The sequence below is a fragment of the Dendrobates tinctorius genome, unplaced genomic scaffold (genome assembly GCF_039654945.1).
Source record: "Dendrobates tinctorius isolate UK_male_01 unplaced genomic scaffold, ASM3965494v1 ptg000012l, whole genome shotgun sequence".
NCBI lineage: Eukaryota > Metazoa > Chordata > Amphibia > Anura > Dendrobatidae > Dendrobates > Dendrobates tinctorius.
The window spans coordinates 17,888,746-17,906,223 of record NW_027361680.1 but is presented as its reverse complement, the minus strand read 5'-3'; the positions used below and the strand labels follow the sequence as shown (position 1 = coordinate 17,906,223).

The following is a 17,478-nucleotide window of genomic DNA, read 5'->3' as shown; positions in this document are numbered from 1 at the left end:
TTTTATGCACCGGCGTCCGTTGAAAAGCTGGCAATTCATATGCGGCTATACAGTAAAATCACACTGACAGCTTAGAAAAGAATAGATAGAATAGATATATACACATAGAATATACAGTATATATATATATATATATATATCCAACAATGTAGACCAGCTCACTCCTGTGAACCACCTGGAACCTCAGCTGACCTGGTTAACTCCGTTGTGCCCGGATCTGGATGTAGGAGTCCATCCATACAAATGTGAACAACGACAAAGCAAAGTCCAGCAATAACGTGAGCAATCCAGGATGCTGTTAAAATTTTTTTTCTTTTTATTCATAAATCCATTAAAATGCAATGGTCCAAGCAGTTCAAAACAGCAATAACGCAGGAAAGTCGTGCAGATAGGACTACGCGTTTCAGCGGTAGAACCCGCCTTCTTCACGGTCCAGAATCTATATAGATTCTGGACCGTGAAGAAGGCGGGTTCTACGCGTTTCAGCGTTTCAGCGTTTACGCGTTTCAGCGGTAGAACCCGCCTTCTTCACGGTCCAGAATCTATATAGATTCTGGACCGTGAAGAAGGCGGGTTCTACCGCTGAAATGCGTAGTCCTATCTGCACGACTTTCCTGCGTTATTGCTGTTTTGAACTGCTTGGACCATTGCATTTTAATGGATTTATGAATAAAAAGAAAAAAATTTTTAACAGCATCCTGGATTGCTCACGTTACTGCTGGACTTTGCTTTGTCGTTGTTCATATGTATATATAGCTCTGGCAAAAATTAAGAGACCACTGCAAAATGGTCAGTTTGTCTGATTTTTCTCTTTATAGGTATATTTTTGAGTAAAATGTAAATTGCTCTCTTATTCTATAAACTACTGACAACATGTCTTCGAATTTCCAAGCACTAAATTTTGTATTTATTTTCAAAAAATGACAAATGGTCAAAATAACAAAAAAATGCAGTGCTTGCAGACCTCGAATAATGCTAAGAAAACAAGTCCATAATCATTTAGAAACAACAATACTAATGTTTCAACTCAGGAAGAGTTCAGAAATCAATATTTTGTGGAATAACCATGATTTTTAATCACAGCTTTCATGCATCTTGGCATGCTTTCCACCAGTCTCTCACACTGCTTTTGGGTGACCTTATGCCACTCCTGGTACAAAAATGTAAGCAGTTCTTCTTTGTTTGATGGCTTGTGACTATCCATCTACCTCTTGATTACATTCCAGAGGTTTTCCTGGGCAGAAGGAATCAACTGTTTTTCCAGGATAACCTTGTATGTGGCTTGTTTCATACATCCTTCGCAAAGATTAACCTGCCCAATTCCAGCCTTGCTGAAGCATCCACAGATGATTACCGATCTTCCACCAAATTTCACAGTGGGTGCAAGACAATGTGGCTTGTACTCCTTTCCAGTTCTCCGTTTAACCATTAGACGACCAGGTGTTGGGCAAAGCTAAAAATTAGACTCATCAGAGAAGATTACCTTACTCCAGTCCTCTATGGTCCAATCCTTATGGTCTTTTGCAAACTTCAGCCTGACTCTCCTTTGCTTCTCATTGATGAAATGCTTTTCTCTAGCTTTACATGACTTTAGCTCTGCCTCTAGGAGCCTGTTACAAACTGTTCTTGCCATGCACTTCACCCCAGCTGACATTTGCCATTTCTTTTGTAGATCACTTGATGTCATTCTGCGGTTGCTGAGTTACGTTCGAATAAGATGACGGTCATCCCAGTCAGTGGAGATTCGTTTTCGCCCTCTGCCGGTCTGTAGCTTTTTTTGGCCCCAATGTCTGCTGCTTGACCTTATTGTAATGGACTGTGCTGTCTTAGAAATTTTAAGGATGAAGGCAACATGATACTCACTGTATCCCTCTGCTAGTAAAGCCAGAACTGATGCCTTCTTTTCCTCACTCCTTTTCTTTTCAACTCCTTTGGCACAGTTAAAAGTTATTTTTTCATTCCTATTACTTTTTGGATATTACTAGCACTTGTTTTGCCATCCAGCTTGCAAGAGGATTGTGAACACCACAGCAGGATTTTTTATACTTTCACTTGTTAAATAAAATTTGGTTCAGGTGATCACCTAATCAGAAGCACATTAAGTAAGAATGTGGTGTACTCTGGTTGAAATTCAACTGACACTGGAATGGAAATGCTGCCAGACATGTAGAGAAGCTGATATTTATAAAACTGTGCAGTGGTCTCTTAATTTTTGCCAGAGCTGTAGAGCAGAGTATACATGTCAGTGACACACACACACACACACACACACACACACACACACACACACATAAGTATTTATATTACATAGATAGATGAAAATTATGCAAATTGTCTCTTCAGAGAGGAAGAGGACTAGAACTCTAGTGCCACCTATTGGAGGTAGCAATCCTAAAAGTCAATGTTGACCCTTTAACGAGCCTAGTTACATGACTTAGGATAAAAGCCAAACCAGAATCTCCATTTGCAGACACTGTGTTTCGGGGTACTGCCCCTCATCAGTGCAAAGTGGGAGAAGATCTGGTTTGGCTGTGAGAGAGGCATCTGACCGATATCCAGGAAGTATCATTTCTCCTTGCGGAGAATAACATGCTAAGCATGTCGAGGTGAGGAGACTTAAAGCCGCAATGCTCCTCTGGGAAATATGCTAATTATGCAAATTGTCTCTTCAGAGAGGAAGAGGACTAGAATTCTAGTGCCACCTATTGGAGGTAGCAATCCTAAAAGTCAATGTTGACCCTTTAACGAGCCTAGTTACATGACTTAGGATAAAAGCCAAACCAGAATCTCCATTTGCAGACACTGTGTTTCGGGATACTGCCCCTCATCAGTGCAAAGTGGGAGAAGATCTGGTTTGGCTGTGAGAGAGGCATCTGACCGATATCCAGGAAGTATCATTTCTCCTTGCGGAGAATAACATGCTAAGCATGTCGAGGTGAGGAGACTTAAAGCCGCAATGCTCCTCTGGGAAATATGCTAATTATGCAAATTGTCTCTTCAGAGAGGAAGAGGACTAGAACTCTAGTGCCACCTATTGGAGGTAGCAATCCTAAAATAGATAGATGAAATGTCGGTATATCACATTGACAGGTTAGAAAAGAATAGATATATACACTGTGTTCCAAATTATTATGCAAATGATGTTTTTCTCTGATTTTCCTAAATAGTTGGTACAAATGAGAGTCAGTCTAATAAAAGTCATCACCCGTTAGAGTATGCATCGAATTTTATTGAAGAAACCTCCCAATGATAACAATATAATGTCCAAAATGAATAAAAACTCAAATTGCACTGTTCCAAATTATTATGCACAGTAGAATTTCTAAACATTTGATATGTTTTAAAGAACTGAAAATGCTCATTTGTGGAATTTGCAGCATTAGGAGGTCACATTCACCGAACAAAAAAGCTATTTAACTCCAAAACATCCTAAGGCCTCTTTCACACATCAGTTTTTCCCCATTGACTTGCATTAGCGCCGGATCGCGCCGGATGGCATTGCGTTTCATCCGTTTTTTGCCGGATCCGGCAACTTGTCTCATTCCGGCGTCTGGAAAAAACGGCTACTGTAACGTTTTTTGTCTCCGGCGAAAAAGCCGGAAGCGCCGGATCCGGCGCTTCCAGCTTTTTGCTACAATGAAAGTCTATGGGCGCCGGAATGCGCCGGATCCAGAAAAAGACGGATCCAGCCACCGGATCCGGTTTTTTAAGTCTGCGCATGCTCAGATCCAATTGGCCAGCCCCCAGGAACAGATATAACCTGCTAGACGGATCCAGCAAAAAAACGGATCCGTTTCTACAGTTCTCCAAAATTTATGCCGGATCCGTTTTTTCTAAAAATAGCCGGATCCTGCCTGACGGCAAAAAACTGATGTGTGAAAGTAGCCTAACAGGCCAAGTTACATGTTAACATAGGAACCCTTCTTTGATATCACCTTCACAATTCTTGCATCCATTGAAATTGTGAGTTTTTGGAGAGTTTCTGCTTGTATTTCTTTGCATGAAGTCAGAATAGCCTCCCAGAGCTGCTGTTTTGATGTGAACTGCCTTCCACCCTCATAGATCTTTCGCTTGATGATACTCCAAAGGTTCTCTATAGGGTTGAGGTCAGGGGAAGATGGTGGCCACACCATGAGTTTATCTCCTTTTATGACTATAGCAGTCAATGACTCAGATGTATTCTTTGCAGCATGACATGGTGCAGTGTCATGCATGAAGAGGATTTTGCTCCTGAAGGCACATTTCTGCTTTTTATAACATGGAAGACAGCGGTCAGTCAGAAACTCTATATACTTTGCAGAGGTCATTTTCACACCTTCAGGAAACTTACAGAGCCCTACCAGCTGTTTCCCCATGATTCCGGCCCAAAACATGACTCCTCCACCTCCTTGCTGACGTCGCAGTCTTGTTGGGACATAGTGGCCATCCACCAACCATCCACTACTCCATCCATCTGGACCATCCAGGGTTGCTCGACACTCATCAGTAAACAAGACTGTTTGAAAATTAGTCTTCATGTCTGGGCCCACTGCAACCATTTCTGCTTGTGAACACTGTTTAGGAGTGGCTGAATAGTAGGTTTATGCACCACAGCAAGCCTTTGAAGGATCCTACACCTTGAGGTTCGAGGGACTCCAGAGGCACCAGCAGCTTTAAATATCTGTTTGCTGGTTTGTAATGGCTTTTTAGCAGCTGCTCTCTTAATCCGATGAACTTGCCTGGCAGAAACCTTCCTCATTCTGCCTTTATCAGCACAAACATGTTTGTGCTCAGAATCAACCACAAATCTCTTAACAGTACGATGATCACGTTTAAGTTTTTGGGAAATATCTAATGTTTTCATCTCATGACCAAGGCATTGCACTATTTGATGCTTTTCAGCAGCAGAGAGATCCGTTTTCTTTCCTAAATTCCTTGAAACCTGTGCCCTGCTTAATAATGTGGAACATCATTCTTAAGTAGTTTTCCTTTAATTAGGCTCACCTGGTAAACTAATTATCACAGGCGTTTGAGATTGATTTCAGTGATCCAAAGAGCCCTGATACACAATAGCATCTATGAGTTTATTTGAAAAACAAAAAATTACATCTTTATGACACTTAAATCCAATTTGCATAATAATTTGGAACGCAGTGTACATATATATATATATACCTTGTAATGTTTTCATTTCCTGTTCTGTCCAGATGTCACCATATCCCAGAATTCCAAGGGGAGGAAGTTAACCGACCGCCATATTGGGACACCCAAGTGATGGGTGACTCAATATGGAAACTGCTGCCAGTACCAACCTACTGCACAGTACCACCAGCGGAACACCGTCACACCACACACACATACATTCTATACGCACTGAAAACACACACTCGCACACACACACACTCTCACACTCACGCAGCCTCTTGCGCGGTACCACCAGCGGAACACCGTTGCACTGCGCCTGTACGAATTCCGCCCAGGCGCAGTGAATCATTCGGCTGATCCCGGCAGCAGATGCGCGACGTGTCTACAGGCAGAGGAAGCCGGTCACATTAAAGGGATTTTCCCACGAACGAAAGTTCATTTTAAAAATTGTGTCTGACCGTGTACGGAGCATAACACATCTCCTGGGCAGGGGAGGAAGCAAAAGACAATACTGACAATACAGCAGAGCATCACAGAGGATTCATTTTGTGAGGCAAAATATTTCACTGAGTTTTTAAACAATATTTTACCTCACAAAATGTATCCTCTGCAATCTCCTGCTGTAACGCCAGTACTGTTTTTTGCTTCCTCCCCTGCCCAGGAGCTGTGGTATGTTCTGTACATGGTCAGATACAGAGGTGAGAGAGGGAGAGCACAGGGAAAAGACAGCTCAATCGAGACAGCATATGAGGGGAGAACACAGCACAGGAAGGAGAGAGACTGCAGACAAGGGGGAGAGCACAAGGAGTAGACAGGTCAAAGAAGAGAGCACCGACAGGAGAAATCAGCACATGGGGAAAGAAAGAGTGGATAGGTGAATGAGTGTTGTGAGTTCATTTTCCCCTCCGTCACTGAGGCCTGGTGAACTCCCTATTCTAGTGAAGGAAGGTAGTGAGCCTGATTATCAGGCACCTGGGACTAATGAAGACGATTGGCTGAGTGGAGTCACTGACTGTATTTAAGGCAGCCTACGCCCTTTCTGCCCTGCGGGTGATTTCTCTGTGGACTCTTGGACACCAGTCTGATTCCTGCTCTCCTAAAGCTAAGTTTTCTGTTTTGCCTTTTTGCATCTAAGATTTGTTTTTGTTTTTCTTGCTTTTTGGATTCTGCCACTCCCTGCTGGAGTGTGCAGTGTTCCGTGAGCTCTGTCTTCTGAAAGTACCTGAGTGCTGATTTAGTTTTTGAAGCTTAGTTGCTTCAGGGCCATTTTTATATCAGCTTGTTGGCTTTTGTCTCTGATAGGGTTTTGGCAGATTGCAGACAGCAGCCTTCCTATCCGTGCCTATCTAGGTAGTTTTTGGGCCCCGTCTTTGCTCAGCCTGTCTTTCTGTCTGTGTAAGTGTTTTCATCTTGCTTCACCGTCATTATATGTGGGGGGCTGCCTATTGCTTTGGGGTCTGCTCTGGGGCAGTTAGATTACCCCTTTCCTTCTTTAGGCCTATGTATCTCTCCGGCTGTGATCGAGGGGTCTAGGTCATCGTAGGAACCCCCCACGACTACTGCTAGATGTGTTGATAGGTTCAGGGGTCTGCAATCTGATAGTTGCCAACTTCTCTGGTTTTCAGGACTTAGCTAGCATTTCTGTTTTTGCCTCCTACGGTGACTCAATCATAACAGATGAGCACATGGGGGGGGGATTCTCAACGCCGCAAAGCCTGCCCCCATCGTGATATTACCGCCCCAATGAGATAGCATCGGGCCGCCATCTAGTATAATATATATATATATATATATATATATATACACACACATTTATATCTATATATATATATGAGATGTCAGTGACACACAAACATTTACACGTGTGCACAATACTGAACATGTATTAATTAGGTTATTTTATTGAAAAAAATGGCGTGAGTCCCCCTATAATTAATAGCCAGCAATGGCTATTCAGACAGCTGATGGCTGATGTTAATAGACTAGGAAGGGACCATGGATAGTGCCCCCCCTCTTCCCACTGCCCCGTAGCGGTGGCATATGGTGTAACAGTTGGGGGGTTGATGTCACCTTTCAGGTGACACCAAGCACCGAGGTTAGTAATGGAGAGGCTTCAATAAGACGCCATTATTACTAACCCCATAGTCAAATTGTAAGGAAAACATAGACACCCATTAGAAAATCCTTTAATTGAAATAAAGATACAGACTGTGAAATTATACACTGGGTGCAGAATTATTAGGCAAATGAGTATTTTGATCACATCATCCTTTTTCTACATGTTGTCCTACTCCAAGCTGTATAGGCTTGAAAGCCAACTGCCAATTATGTAAATCAGGTTATTTGCATCTCTGTAATGAGGAGGGGTGTGGTCTAATTACATCAAAACCCTATATGTTGTGAGCTCATCTGTTCATTCATCTTTTGTGTCTGAGGATCTCCCTCTTCTGGTGAAGGAAGGTAGTGAGGCTGATTTGGATGAAAGAAACCAAACACCTGATCAAGTGGATTGTGACTGGGTAACGGGAACTACAGACTGGATATAAGGCAGCCGACGCCCTTCTGAGTCGCTGGTGATTTCTCTGCTGGATTCTTGGAGACCAGTCTGATTCCTGCTTCCCAAAGATAAGTTTTTGCTCTGCTATTGAACTTATTAGTTTTGGTTTTGTTTACCTTGCTTTTTGAGTTCAGCCATCCCCGGCCAGGGGTGTGCTGGATTCTTTATCCTTGATCAGTGTTCTCTTTTGCTCTGCTTCCAGAATATTCTGAGTGCTGATAGAGTGTTTGAAGTCTAGTGACTTCAGGGTCCTTTTTGCTTATCAGTTGTGTTGGTAATATTTTTAGCAGGGTTTTCTCGGATTGCAGACAGCAGCTTTTCTGTCCTGTCCTTTTTAGTTAGCTTGGGCCCCATCGTTTGCTCAACCTATCTTTCTATCTGTGTTAGTGTTTTCATCTTGCTTCACCGTCATTATATGTTGGGGGCTGCCTATTGCTTTGGGGTCTGCCCTGGGGCAGTCAGTTTTTCCCTTTTCTCTCTTTAGGCTTATTTAGATCTCCGGCTGTGACAAGGTGTCTAGGATCACCGTAGGAACACTCCACGGCTACTGCTAGTTGTGTGATAGGATCAGGGGTCTGCAATCCGCTAGTTTCCAACCTCTCTGATTTTCTGGGCTGAGCTTGTGTTTTGTTTTTTCCTCCTTGGTGACTCAATCATAACAGAATCACCAGCCATACCGCAGATTCTAGGGTACTCAAAAGCAGGAAGGAATTGTTTAAAAAGAAAAAGGTGTTAGAATTTTTTTGTGTGTGTGTGTATATTTTTTCCTTTTTCTCTGAGGTCGTAGGAGGAATATTTTTTTTTATGATGGAGTTTAAGCAATTGTATGATCGTGTGGAGCAGCTTGCTGCTGAAGTGCGAGGAATTTACGCCTATCTTGCTCATTCACACGCTGCTGAACCAAAAATCCCTACTCCTGATGTGTTTTTTGGGGATCGGTCTAAATTTTTGAATTTTAAGAATAATTGTAAATTATTTCTTGCCTTGAAGCCTAACTCATCGGGGAGCTCTGCGCAGCAGGTTAAAATTGTCATCTCCTTGCTGCGCGGCGATCCCCAGGATTGGGCATTTTCTTTACTACCAGATGATCCTATTCTAGCTAATGTGGATGCATTTTTTCAGGCCTTGGGGTTGTTGTATGATGAACCTAATGCTATTGATCAAGCTGAAAAGACCCTGTTGGCATTGAACCAGGGTCAAGATTCTGCAGAACTGTACTGTCAAAAATTCTGAAAGTGGGCGGTTCTCAGCACTTGGAATGATGGTGCCTTGGCAGCTCTCTTTCGGAAGGGTTTGTCAGAAACTGTAAAAGATACTATGGTGGGATTTCCTATTCCCTCTGGTCTTGACGAATCTATGTCATTAGCCATTCAGGTTGATCGGCGTTTACGTGAACGTAAAATTATACGGGAAACGCTGCCACCTGTTGAACAAATGTCTGAACCTATGCAATGTGATAGTTTTGTCTTGGGCGCAACGTCAGGAGTTTAGAAGACGTAATAAGCTATGTTTTTCTGTGGAGATGCCTCTCACATTATTTCTGTCTGCCCTAAACGAGAGAAACGTTTTGCACACACATTTGCTGTAGGTGGTGTACAAGCTAAGTTTCTTCTGGCAATTACTCTCATCTGCTCCCTGTCCACATTTTCTGCTAAAGCCTTTGTGGATTCAGGAGCGGCCTTGAACCTAATGGATTTAGATTTTGCTAAACGTTGTGGTTTCCCTATGACACCCCTGCGGACGCCTATTCCTTTGAGGGGTATTGATACTACTCCTTTGGCGAAGAATAAACCTCAGTTTTGGACCCAGGTGGTAATGCGGGTCGCCCCAGACCATCAAGAAAATTGCAGATTTTTGGTGTTGCATAATTTGCATGATACCATCGTGCTGGGGTTCCCCTGGTTGCAAATCCATAACCCAGTTTTGGATTGGAAATCTGTGTCTGTGGTGAGTTGGGGTTGTCGGTGTGCTCTTAGTGACACTCCTGTTGCTCCACCTCTCCCCAGTCACATGAGGTTCCTGACTATTTGGCTGATTTTTATGATGTGTTTAGTGAGAGTAAGTCTGCGTCTTTGCCTCCTCATAGGAGTTATGACTGTGCAATTGAGCTGAGTCCGGGGTGTAAATTTCCCAAGGGTCGACATTTTAATTTATCTGTACCCGAACATGAGGCTATGCGTTCTTATATTAAGGAGTCGTTGGAGAAGGGTCATATTAGATCATCCTCTTCACCCTTGGGTGCTGGGGTTTGTTTTGTGGCCAAGAAGGATGGTTCATTAAGGCCCTGTATTGACTATCGCTCCCTTAACAAAATTACTGTTAAATACCAGTATCCGCTACCCCTGATTTCTGACCTATTTTCTAGAGTTGAAGGTGCTTGCTGGTTTACCAAGCTTGACCTCAGGGGGCGTATAATCTTATTCGCATTAAGCATGGGGTTGAATGGAAGACAACGTTTAATACTCCAGAGGGACATTTTGAGTACCTGGTGATGCCTTTTGGGCTCACTAACGCCCCTTCTGTCTTCCAGTGTTTCATGAATGATATTTTCCAGGACTTTGTGGATAAGTTTGTGATCATCTATTTGGATGATATTTTGATCTTTTCCAGGGTTTGGGACTCTCATGTGGAACATGTTCGGACTGTGTTCCGGATTTTGAGGGAAAACTCCCTGTATGTTAAGGGATCGAAATGTCTTTTTGGTGTACAGAGGATTTCATTTTTGGGATTTATTTTGTCTCCGTCAACTATTGAAATGGACCCGGCCAAGGTACAGGCCATTTATGATTGGGTGCAGCCCACTTCTTTGAAGGCTCTCCAGAAGTTTTTGGGTTTTGCTAATTTATATCGTAAGTTTATAGCCAATTTTTCTGTTATTGCCAAACCATTGACTGATTTGACTAAGAAGGGCACTGATTTGCTGAATTGGTCTCCAGAGGCTGTTTCTTCTTTTCAGGAGCTGAAGTGGAGGTTCACTTCTCCGATTTTGCGACAACCCGATGTCTCACTTCCATTTCAGGTGGAGGTGGATGCTTCAGAGACTGGTGCAGGAGCTGTTTTGTCCCAAAAGAATAATAATAATAATAATAAATAATAAATTTTATTTTTATAGCGCCGACATATTCCGCAGCACTTTACATTTCAGAGGGGATTTGTACAGACAATAGACATTACAGCATAACAATAATCACATACAGTAGATTATAACAAATACCAAGAGGAGTGAGGGCCCTGCTCGCAAGCTTACAGTCTATGAGGAAAGAGGTAGACACGAAAGGTGGGTGGTAACAGTTGCCCTGATTGTATGGACCAGCCATAATGTTAAGTGTGTAACAGTACAGACACAGAGGGCTAATGGATGCATAAAGCATGTGGGAACATGATGCTGGGAACCTGGTTATGGTAAAACTTTTGGCTCTGCCACACAGGGATAGGTTAGGTTAATGTGTTGAGGCGATAGGCCAGTCTGAATAAATGCGTTTTCAGGACACGCTTAAAATTGTGGGGATTGGGGACTAATCGTATTGACCTGGGAAGTGCATTCCAAAGAATTGGCGCGGCACGTGTAAAGTCTTGGAGACGGGAGTGGGAGGTTCTGACTATTGAGGATACTAACCTCAGGTCATCAGCAGAACGGAGGGCGCGGGTAGGGTGGTATACTGAAACAAGGGAGGAGATGTAGGGTGGTGCTGAGCCATGGAGGGCTTTGTGGGTGAGGGTAATAAGTTTATACTGAATTCTGGAGTGGATGGGTAGCCAGTGTAATGACTGGCACAAGGTAGAGGCATCGGTGTAACGATTGGTGAGGAATATGATCCTGGCTGCAGCATTCAAGACAGATTGGAGAGGGGAGAGTTTGGTAAGAGGGAGACCGATTAGAAGAGAGTTACAATAGTCGAGACGAGAATGAATAAGAGAAACAGTAAGAGTTTTTGCAGAGTCAAAAGTAAGAAAAGGTCGAATTCTAGAAATGTTTTTGAGGTGCAGATGACAAGAGCGAGCAAGTGATCGAATGTGGGGGGCAAAGGAAAGCTCAGAATCAAGTATGACCCCAAGACAGCGGGCATGTTGCTGGGGAGTAATAGTGGAACCACAGACGGAAATGGCAATGTCGGGTGTAGGTACATTAGTAGCGGGAGGAAACACAAGGAGTTCAGTCTTTGACAGGTTCAGTTTCAGATATAGTGAGGACATGATATTAGACACAGCGTTTAGACAATCGCCAGTGTTTTCTAGAAAGGCTGTCGTGATGTCAGGAGAAGAAGCGTATAATTGGGTGTCATCAGCATAGAGATGGTACTGGAAACCAAATCTACTGATTGTTTGACCAATAGGGGCAGTGTACAAGGAGAAGAGGAGGGGGCCTAGAACCGATCCTTGAGGAACCCCAACAGTAAGGGGAAGGTGAGAGGAGGAGGAACCGGCAAAAGAAACAGTAAAGGAGCGGTCGGAGAGATAGGAGGAGAACCAGGAGAGAACGGTGTCCTTGAGGCCAATGGAACGGAGCATAGTGAGGAGGAGCTGATGATCCACAGTGTCGAATGCTGCAGAGAGATCCAAGAGAATTAGCATGGAGTAATGACCATTTGATTTAGCTGTTAGCAGATCATTAGAGACTTTAGTGAGGGCAGTTTCAGTGGAGTGTAAAGAGCGGAAACCGGATTGGAGAGGGTCGAGAACAGAGTTTTCTGAGAGATAGCGGATAAGACGGGAGTGGACCAGGCGTTCCAGGAGTTTAGAGATGAAGGGAAGATTAGAGACAGGTCTATAGTTAGCGGCACAGTTTTGGTCGAGGGATGGTTTTTTAAGTAGTGGATGTATGATGGCATGCTTAAATGAGGAGGGAAAAATACCAGAAGAGAGAGAGAGGTTAAATATTTTAGTTAGGTGAGGGGTGACAGCAGGGGAAAGGGACTGGAGGAGATGTGACGGAAATGGGTCACTGGTGCAAGTAGTTGGGCGAGAAGATGCAAGGAGCCTGCTTACTTCTTCTTCTGTGACTGGTTCAAAATCAGAGAGTGAGTTAGATGCAGTGGGGGAGGGAGGACAGTGCATGGTATGAGGGGATTTGGAGGTAATTTCCTGTCGGATCTGGTCAATTTTTTCTTTGAAGTAATTGGCCAGATCGTCAGCTCGGAGCTCCGTGGTTGGGGCCTGTACTCTTGGATTGAGTAGAGAATGAAAAGTGTCAAAGAGACGTTTCGGGTTATTGGACAGTGAGATGATGAGGGTGTTGAAATAGGTTTGTTTGGAGAGGTGAAGGGCAGTGTTGTATGTTCTAAGCATAAACTTAAAATGGATGAAATCTTCGTGTAGATTGGATTTTCTCAACAGACGTTCGGCGCACCTGGAGCACCGCTGCAGGAAACGTGTTTGCACCGTGTGCCAGGGTTGTCGCCGTCTGCGTTGTGGTGTTCTATTTATAGGGGGTGCAAATTCATCGAGGGCACTTTGAAGTGTTTCATTGTAATGCTTCAATGCAGAATCAGGACATGAGAGGGAGGAGATAGGGGCCAATGAAGACTGCAAGTTCTTCAGAAGTTTCTGGGTGTTAATGGCCTGTATGTTTCTATAAGTCTGGACAGTGGGGGTGACCTGAGCAGCCTGGCAGTTCTTTATAGAGAATGAAAGAAGATTGTGGTCAGAGAGCGGGAGAGGGGAGTTTGCAAAATCATCCACTGCACAAAGCCGAGAGAAGACCAAGTCGAGGGAGTTTCCGTCTTCATGCGTTGGAGAATTAGTAAGCTGCGAAAGGCCAAATGAGGAGGTTAGAGATAAAAGGCGAGTAGCAGATGGGGAGAGGGGAAGAGCAATGGGGATGTTGAAATCTCCCATGATGAGGGTAGGGATGTCACAGGAGAGAAAATGTGGAAGCCAAGTGGCAAAATGATCCAGGAACTGATGGGAGGGGCCGGGAGGACGATACACCACCGCCACTCGCATGGAGAAGGGGGTGTAGAGTCTGACGGCATGGACCTCAAAAGAAGGGAAGACAAGTGAGGGTACTTGAGGGATAACCTGAAAGGTACATTTTGGTGATAGGAGCAGACCAACACCTCCACCAGCTCTATTGTCTGATCTTGGGGTATGAGAGAAGTGTAGCCCCCCGTATGAAAGAGCAGCAGCAGCGGTAGTATCTGACTGCTGGATCCAGGTTTCAGTAAGAGCCAGGAGGTTAAGAGAATTAGAAAGGAAGAAGTCATGAATGAAGGAGAGTTTGTTACACACTGAGCGAGAATTCCAAAGTGCACAATTAAGAGAGACAGATGGCATGCAGGGAATATTAATAAGATTAGAGGGGTTTCTGAGTGTAGCAGTGGGGGGGTTTGACTTTCTATAACATGGGGGACCAGGGTTGGGAGCAACGTCTCCTGCAACTAGGAGAAGGAGGATAGAAAGAGTGAGCAGATGGTTAAGTGATTTGTGAGAGCGTCTCTGGTGTTGAATGGTGTATCCTGTAACATGTAAAATGAACCCCTGTGCCTTCTTTTCCCGAAAGTTCTCTCCTTCGGAACGCAACTATGATGTGGGGAATCGAGAACTGTTGGCCATGAAGTGGGCATTTGAGGAGTGGAGACATTGGTTGGAGGGAGCTAGACATCAAGTTGTGGTCCTCACTGACCACAAGAATTTGATCTACCTTGAGTCGGCTAAATGCTTCAATCCGAGACTGGCCAGGTGGGCCTTGTTTTTCACAAGTTTTGATTTTGTGTTCTCCTTTCTTTCGGGCACTAAGAACGTTAAGGCTGATGCCCTCTCTAGGAGTTATTTGGCCGATTCTCCTATTGTGACCAAGCCTGCTACCATCTTAGGTGAGGGGGTGGTTCTTTCTGCCATCTGGCCTGATTTGAGACGTGCTCTGGAGACGTTTCAGGAGGATAAGCCTGAGCATTGTCCCAGTGGTAGGTTATATGTTCCTGACCAGTGGAGGAGGAAAGTGATGTCTGTGGTTCATTGCTCCGCGTTGGCTGGTCATCCAGGTATTTTTGGTACTAGAGATTTGGTAAGTCGGTCTTTTTGGTGGCCTGCCTTGTCTCGTGATGTCAGAAATTTTGTGCAGTCCTGAGGGACTTGCTCCCGATCTAAGCCTTGTTCTCGTTCTAGTGGGTTGTTGATGCCTTTGCCGGTGCCCAGGAGGCCATGGACCCATATTTCAATGGATTTTATTTCTGATCTGCCTGTCTCTCAGAGGATGACTGTTATCTGGGTGATTTGTGATAGATTCTCTAAGATGGTCCATCTTGTACCACTCCCTAAGTTGCCATCTTCCTCTGAGTTGGTGCCTTTGTTTTTGCAACAGGTGGTTCGCTTGCACGGGATTCCTGAGAACATTGTATCGGACAGAGGAGTTCAGTTTGTCTCTAGATTCTGGAGGACCTTTTGTTCCAAGTTGGGAATTCAGTTGTCCTTCTCCTCTGCATTTCACCCTCAGACCAATGGGCAGATGGAGAGAACAAACCAGACTTTGGAGGCTTATTTGAGATGTTTTATATCTGCTGATCAGGATGATTGGGTCTCATTTTTACCCTTGGCCGATTTTTGCTTTAAATAATAGAGCTAGTTCTGCCACTTTGATGTCACCCTTTTTCTGTAACTTTGGGTTTCATCCTCGATTTTCTTCAGGGCAGGTGGAGTCTTCTGCCTGTCCAGGGGTTGACACTGTGGTGGAAAGAATGCAGCAGATTTGGGACTAAGTGGTGGATAAGTTGTCTCTTTCCCAGGAAAAGGCCCAGCGGTTTTCTAACCGGCATAGGACCATTGGTCCCCGGTTTAAGGTGGGTGATATGGTCTGGTTGTCATCAAAGAATATCTCTATGAAAGTGGCTTCTCCAAAGTATATACCTAGATTTATTGGACCTTACAAGATTTTGGAGATTATTAATCCGGTCTCTTTTTGGTTGGCTCTTCCTGTCATATTTAAGATTTATAATGTGTTTCATAAGTCCTTGTCGAAGAGGTTTGCTGAACCAGTGGTTCCTATGGCGGCACCTCCTGACCCTGTGTTGGTTGAAGGTAACATGGAATATGAGGTAGAGAAGATACTGGATTCCAGTCTGGCTAGATGGAGACTCCAGTATTTGATTAAGTGGAAGGGTTATGGTCAGGAGGATAATTCCTGGGTCTCTGCCTCTGATATTTATGCCGAAAGACTGGTGCGTGCTTTTCATCGGGATCATCCTGATCGGCCTGGCGGCCTGGATGAGGGTTCGATGACCCCTCCTCAAGGGGGAGGTACTGTTGTGAGCTCATCTATTCATTCATCTTTTGTGTCTGAGGATCTCCCTCTTCTGGTGAAGGAAGGTAGTGAGGCTGATTTGGATGAAAGGAACCAAACACCTGATCAGGTGGATTGTGACTGGGTAACGGGAACTACAGACTGGATATACGGCAGCCGACGCCCTTCTGAGTCGCTGGTGATTTCTCTGCTGGATTCTTGGAGACCAGTCTGATTCCTGCTTCCCAAAGATAAGTTTTTGCTCTGCTATTGAACTTATTAGTTTTGGTTTTGTTTACCTTGTTTTTTGAGTTCAGCCATCCCCGGCCAGGGGTGTGCTGGATTCTTTTTCCTTGATCAGTGTTCTCTTTTGCTCTGCTTCCAGAATATTCTGAGTGCTGATATAGTGTTTGAAGTCTAGTGACTTCAGGGTCCTTTTTGCTTATCAGTTGTGTTGGTAATATTTTTAGCAGGGTTTTCTCGGATTGCAGACAGCAGCTTTTCTGTCCTGTCCTTTTTAGTTAGCTTGGGCCCCATCGTTTGCTCAACCTATCTTTCTATCTGTGTTAGTGTTTTCATCTTGCTTCACCCGTCATTATATGTTGGGGGATGCCTATTGCTTTGGGGTCTGCTCTGGGGCAGTCAGTTTTTCCCTTTTCTCTCTTTAGGCTTATTTAGATCTCCGGCTGTGACGAGGTGTCTAGGATCACCGTAGGAACACTCCACGGCTACTGCTAGCTGAGTGATAGGATGAGGGGTCTGCAAGAAAAAATAATGACATGGCCCCCTTGTTCACCAGATCTGAACCCCATAGAGAACCTGTGGTCCCTCATAAAATGTGAGATCTACAGGGAGGGAAAACAGTACACCTCTCCGAACAGTGTCTGGGTGGCTGTGGTGGCTGCAGCACGCAATGTTGATCGTAAATAGATCAAGCAACTGACAGAATCTATGGATGGAAGGCTTTTGAGTGTCATCGTAAAGAAAGGTGGCTATATTGGTCACTGATTTTTTTTGTTTTGTTTTTGAATGTCAGAAATGTTTATTTCTAAATTTTGTGTTGCTCTATTGGTTTACCTGGTAAAAATAAACAAGTGAGATGAGTATATATTTGGTTTTTATTAAGTTGCCTAATAAATCTGCACAGTAATTGTTACCTGCACAAACAGATATCCTCCTAAGATATCCAAATCTTAAAAAAACCCACTCCAACTACCAAAAATATTAAGCTTTAACATAGTAACATAGCAACATAGTTTTGAAGGCTGAAGGAAGACCTTATGTCCATCTAGTTCAGCCTATTTTTAGTGCAGCTGTTCTGCATTGTTGATCCTGAGGAAGGCAAAAAACCCAGAGTAGAAGCCAATTTTCTCCATAGGGAAAAAATTTCCTTCCCCTAAGCTGGGTCAACCATCTACCTATAATATTCTGTTATTCGTAATCTTCTATACTGTTACTCACAAGAAAAGCATCCATTCCTTTCTTAAATTCGTTCAGTGAGTTGGCCATCACCACTTCCTCAGGAAGAGAATTCCAGAGCCTCACAGCTCTTACCGTGAAGAACCCTCTTCTATGCTGGTGC

At 44.0% G+C, this 17,478-nt stretch overlaps 1 protein-coding gene across 1 annotated transcript in view; it reads right to left on the bottom strand.

The window, feature by feature from the left end:
• Positions 1-17,478, bottom strand: part of LOC141066950 (myomegalin-like) — a 397,502-nt gene that overhangs the window by 222,031 nt on the left and 157,993 nt on the right. The gene's annotated exons all lie outside the window — the stretch shown is intronic.